Genomic DNA, 6,130 nt, shown 5'->3' with positions numbered 1-6,130 from the left:
GGTGGTTTCTTAAACTCACTGGAAGGTTGATGTCGGGGTGTCCCTACTTTTGGGGGATAGGCCTAGATAAGTGCTCATCTGTAGGCTGCACAGGCACTGGCATGAGAAGAGTAAGGTTCGAGACCTGCCTTGGCGAATGAGCATATCCTGCAGCCTCCCTGGGTGCCACAGCAAGGGTCCACAAACTCCTGGGGAGGCTGCTTGGGGGCTGCAGACCAAGACGCAGCAGCTGTGTGTCATAGTCCTGCAGATGGCGCCCGAGGGCTGATGTGTGCAGGGGTCAGGCTGACCTGGGCAGGTGCCCCAGCCTGACAGAGACCTGTGGCTGGAGAGCCCCTTCTTTGGAAGTCCATGTTGATTTCCCCAAGGTTTCTGCCAAGGCATGCGATATGACCAGAGAGGTTGTATCAGGGAGTTCTGCCCAGGGGAGCCTCCTACTGGCCATGTTAGGTCATCTCCTTTTGGAGTCTACAGGAACAGCAGTAGCTCACCCTTCAGACTTTCCCCTCCCGTGCTTAGTTAAGATTTGCAATTAACACGGTGGCATTTTCTGTGTCCCTACTGGCCAAATGACTCTTGGAGGTGAAAATGCATAATCATAAGAATGCCATCTGAAGAGCCCCAGGGCCAGGCCAGGCCAGCAAGATTATAGATTGGGCCAGCTCAGTCCCTGTACTATCTACTTTTTTCTCATTGCTGTGGTCTATGCCCAAGCTCTGTCACTTAGGCTGTGTCACCTTAAACAGAGAAGGAGGTAGGATCTGAGAAAAGCTAAGGAGGGAGATTGGTACCCACACCAGGGTCCAGAAGCCCCCAACCATGTGCTGAGGCCAGGACCAGGAAGAAACAGAGGAGACACATCAGGACGAAGGGCCCATGGTTGGTCAAGGGGCTCTGGCTTGAGTTGTGGTGCCCTGAGGCCAGGGACAAGGAACCTTTCCTTCCATTGACATATGGATCAGTGCTTAGTGAGCTGTGCCATGCACTGGAGCTCCTATGATGGAGCTCAGAGTCCACTCTAGCAGTTCCACAAGGCTGTCAGTAATCTAGCCAGTCTCCTGTTTGGATGCAGGACGTACCTTCCTTTAAGAGCCCCAGATCATTTCCATAGGCAGACATCCATCTCCCAAGGACATGGGAAGAACTCTAAGAGCAAAGGTGAAGAGAAACAGCTACTGAGGTGACAACAGCTACCGTGAGGGCCTGTGGGGGTAGTGGATATCATCCATGTATCTTCTGGGTCAGAGGACTTAGTGCTGATGTGTCGGTGTGGGCCTGAGGTTAGGTTAGGTCTTTGTCCCTGTGGTTGGGGGAAGGAGTTTGAGATTTTCATGCCAGTGAGGGAGGAACTTGACCCCTTAAAGCAGGGCAGTTAGGCCCCAGGTAGTGGCTCCAGTTGGGGTCTAGTGTGAAGCAGGCGACTCTTAATTGTTGGCCATAAATGTCCCCCTAGCACAAGGAACATGTAGACACGCCTACCTGTTCCTGTCAGGAACCCGGGGGATTTCCCCAGGTATTTTGAAGTGAACAAAACCCGGAAAACCTTGTCCCAGGAAGGCCTGCTGGAAACTGTGCAGCTTTGGACACAGGGCGTCTGTGCCTTTGAGGCCACAGGTCCAGCCTCTGACAGTGGAAGGGAACTACCTGCTTAAAAAACAAAACAAAACAAAACCAAATTGAACATGTGTAAGAGGGCAAGGAAAGATGTTGCCTGCCCAGGGTTTGGTGTTTCCTAGGGCTTGGTCCTCTCTGCCCCCACCCCTAGCTTGTTAGGGTGTAAGGTGGATGGGAGGGAGGAAGCTGAGCCTAGCTAGCATAGAGGGTAGGAGCCTACACAGGGCCCGTGTGAATGTGACTCCAGAGAGAACCGGTTCAGGATGTGAAAACAGAAGCTCAGATTTGGAGGTCAAGGCCCCAGGTGTGTGGGTCATCAGATGTGGGGTGCATGGGTCACCGGATGTGGGGTGCATGGGTCATCAAACAGGGGTGCATTGGCAAGCCACCTTTAAGAACAAGAAATCTCTGGAGAGCAGAGAACTGGGCTTGAGTGCAGTGCTCAGAGCTGGCCCAGCCCCACTGGCAGAATAAACCAATGGCTGTTTGGCAGAGAGTCCCAGTGCAGCTTTTCTATTTGGCTCTCTCAGCCTACAGAGCAAACACTGGCAGTTTGCAAGTCCTACTTGGGTTCTCACCAATTCAAACAGGCTTGGCCAAAATTTCGATTGATTTGCTTGGGACAGAAGGAGTTCTGCTTGCCGGGACCTGGCTGTAGAAAGTAGGACTCACTTCCCTGCCCCAAACCCTGGGATCGCATGGGGTTGTCCTGCATGCAACTTCTGCTCATGCCTGGGCCCTCCCTCCCTCTGGCTCACAGCAGGAAAGATGTGGACCTAACCGGGAGGTGGGTTTTTGTTTTTATTTGTTTTTATTCCCTGGACTGACTTTGGGTCCACCAGCAGTTCAGTGGTGTGGAGGCAATCTCTGTTTTTCCATCAGCCATCCAGAGCTTGGTAACTAGACACTAGGAGCAGCACACCATGCTTCAAAGACAACACGGGGCCTTGGAAACAAAATGGGCCTTTGACAGGCAATGGTCTCAGTGGCACAGAATCATTGCCTGCTTCTCACTCTGTCCTGCACCCCACATGGGGCTGCTTGGTTGTTCTGCAAGCACTTGAGGAGGCCAAGGTGACTGAATTCCTTGTCAGAAAGGAGATGTGGACAGAAAAGAAGGGATTCAGTATGACTGACACACCACCTCTAGACTGCTCCTCCTGGAGAGAATTTCATTGCTCTTGGTTGGCTGTGCCACCGTTTCCTGTGTGCTGTTTTAATTTCATTAGAGGCGTTGTGCGTCAGACTCTGTAAGAACTGTGCTGTACAGGCCCGGGTCTTGGCTAGCTCCTGATTAGCTCTCCTGTGATAGAGAGCCAGGGTAGTAACAAAGCAGGGAGTACGAGTGGACAGTAGGCTTGGAGCATCTGCCAGACAGCAGTTAGGGAAGGGGAGAGGGAGAGGGGACTGGAAGTGTCCTTCTGGCCTGAGAACTGGATCCCTGCTGTTCTCTGGGCAGGGTAAGAAGTCATCATTGGGATTTTTTTTTTTTTTCTCTTTGAGACTAAGTTTCTCCGGATAGCCTTGGCTGTCCTGGAACTCCTTCTGTAGACCAGGTTGGTCTTGAACTCAACAGAGATCCACCTGCCTCTACCTCCTGAGTGTTGGATTAAAGGTGTGTGCTACCACTGCCAGGGTTAAGTTGCTGCACTGAACTTTTTGATGGGGCCCAGTGAGTAATATATTAGACCATGCGGAGGCTGGATTTTATTTAGATTATATTAAAGATCCTCTGGGGCATAAGTGTCTATCTTGGGGAGGGGGAGCTTGCCTAGTGTGCCTGGGTTTCAAGATAGAGATGTAGAGAAATAGAGAAATGAAGATATAGAGATATAGGTAGGCAGGCAGACAGACAGACAGACAGACAGACACACACACACACAAACACACACACAGAAAGAGAGAGAGAGAGACACACACACACAGAGACAGTGAGACAGAGAGAAGACAAGATTATCTTTAAACTGGGAACTGTTAAGAAGGTTGGACATGGTGGTAGATGCCTTTAATCCCAGCAGTCAGGAGGCAGAGGCAAGTGGATCTTTGAGTTTGAAGCCCGCCTGGTTTACATAGTGAGTTCTAGAACAGTCAGAGATAATGTAGAGAGGCCCTGTCTCTCAAAAACAAAACAAAACAAAACAAAACAAAACAAAACAAAAGCAAAATAACAAACAAGCAAGAGGACATATGGATTAAGCCTCCAGTGGACACCAGAAGCCATATCTAGTGTCCTGGAGGGTGGTGACACCAAACGTGGCTGGCTTTTGCAAAATGGAACTGATGGAAAAGATGGAGAGTGTGAGAGGCCACAGGGGAATGAAAACTTTGTTTTTCAGCCCTAAGAAACAGGACTGACTGAAGCCTGTGCATATGGGCCACAGGGAGAGGGAGGAGCTGAGGGCAGAATCTCCCACTGTCCCCGGACCCTACCCAGGGTAAAAAAATTTTTCCAAATTTGATGCTGAGCCAGAGGAGGAGGAGCCTAGCGAGCTCAGGCCAGGACCACAGGTTCTTTCTGTCTTTATTGGCTGAAGAAGCCCTGCCTTCTGCTTGCTTGTGCTTCTGTTTATCAGCCACCTAAATGTGGACAAGTTTAAGCATAGCACACAGTCTCAGGCATTGTCACGATTCCCATGCAGCAGGTGGCAAAACTGAGGTTTGAAGAGGTGGTGTAATCTATTCAAGGTGGTACAAGCAAGGAGTCGGTCCAGCCCAGCACGCCTGGCTCTGCAGCCCCTCTGCGCGTAGCAGCCTCCAGAGGAATCCTCAATGCTTTTTTATAGGTGGGCAGGCTGGCACTGAGTGAAGCCCATGCAGCCAAGATCAGCACGCAGGCATTTGGTATCTGAACCCGGGCCACACACGTACCCCTTTGTTCTGGTGGAGCACAGAGACCTTTTTCTTTCTCGTTAAAACTCTTTCTCGAATGTTAAAATTTAAGCTGTGATTCCTTCTGACTACAGTCTGCCTGACTGGGAGGGAGGGAGGGAGGGAGGGAGGGAGGGAGTGGGGCTCACACAGGCCTGGCTTGGCTAGTTCCTTGGCTTGTCCCCAGTGCTTGGTAGGGCCCTCTGAAGTCTAGTCCTGGAGCCCCAGGAACCCTAGAGAGAGAGGACCACAGGAAGCAATCAGTGTGTGAGGAGAGGGTGGTGACTGTGGTGCCTAATCAGGAAATTACAGCCCAGGCAGAGAGAGGGTTTGGCCTAGGAGGTGCCTTTCCCTGGGCTTCTGTACAGCAGAACCACATGGAGGCTTGGCTGTGTACAAGTGGGTGTGTTGAGCAGGCACAAGTGGCTGACCAGGCAGGGTTAGGGAAACTCTTTGGAGGGGAAATGGAGGGCTGGCGGGTGGGCACGGGGAGGAGTCATAAAAGCTGCTGGCATTTGGGTGGGATGGAGTGTTTTTTTTTTTTTTTTTTTTTTTTGTACCTTGTTGCTGTTGTTTTTAACCAACTCTTGCCAGGAAAAGGGAATAAATTGTCTGTTGTGAAAAGCTACTTGTGAAAAACTGTACATACACGAGGCATGATGCCACCCTCCACGCCCCCACACCCCCACACATACATATACACACACATACATACACACACACATACATATACACACACATACACCACATACACATATACACACACATACACACACACACACACACACACACACACACACACACACACAGTGGCAATGAGTTTTCCACCCCCTTTCAGATAACAGAAACCATAGATTGAACCTAATGCTGGTCTGGTTTGGAGAATGGGTTCCCTTTGTCTGCATTGGGTAACACAGAGGGGGTGGCCTCATCATAAGGCAATGTGGGTTTGTTTTCCTACATGCCCAGTGGCAAAGGCAGGGGATGCTGAAGGAGGCTGCTCACCGTGACTGCATTAGAAACAGGGCAGGAAGGAGGAGGCCTCACCTCATACTGAAGGTGAGAAAGTGGGCTGAGTTCCTGTAAATCTGTACACGTGGCCATTAGGAGAAAGAGTTTGTTGATAAAGGGTCATCTTGGTATTTAACTGGCTGAAAAAAGTGGCTTCTAGGGCCACCATTGATACCACAGGCATCTGTATTGAGAAATATAATTGTGGAAATCATAGTTTGGGGGCAAAGTGTGTCCTCACTCATTCTAAAACTTTATGGATAGTAAGAACTAATCGTGTTTTATGATCAGGAAAAAGTATGCATTTTTTTTATCCTGAAAAGTATGTTAAGGGACACGCGTGTGTGTGCTTGTGCATGTACCTGACACTGCACATGCACCTGTGTGTGCACACCTGCGTGTACACACCTATGAAAGGTGAAGGTGTTCCAGGCAGAAAGAAGGCAGGCTCGAGTGTGCAGAGGCTGGGCGAGGGCTGAGGTGTATGTTGGTGAGGTCACGTGGAGTTTACAGTGGGAGGGGTCCTGTAAGGGACGGTAGAGGGGAAGTGGATGATTGCAGTAGGACCCTGAGGGCCTTGAATGTCTGTAAGGGGGCAGTGACCTGGAGGTAGCAGGATTCAAGGTTGGCTCCTGGC

The sequence above is a fragment of the Mus caroli genome, unplaced genomic scaffold (assembly GCF_978045245.1).
Source record: "Mus caroli unplaced genomic scaffold, Mus_caroli_1 scaffold_15, whole genome shotgun sequence".
In the NCBI taxonomy this organism is placed as follows: domain Eukaryota; kingdom Metazoa; phylum Chordata; class Mammalia; order Rodentia; family Muridae; genus Mus; species Mus caroli.
The sequence above is the reverse complement of the archived record's forward strand: the minus strand, read 5'-3'. Positions refer to the sequence as shown.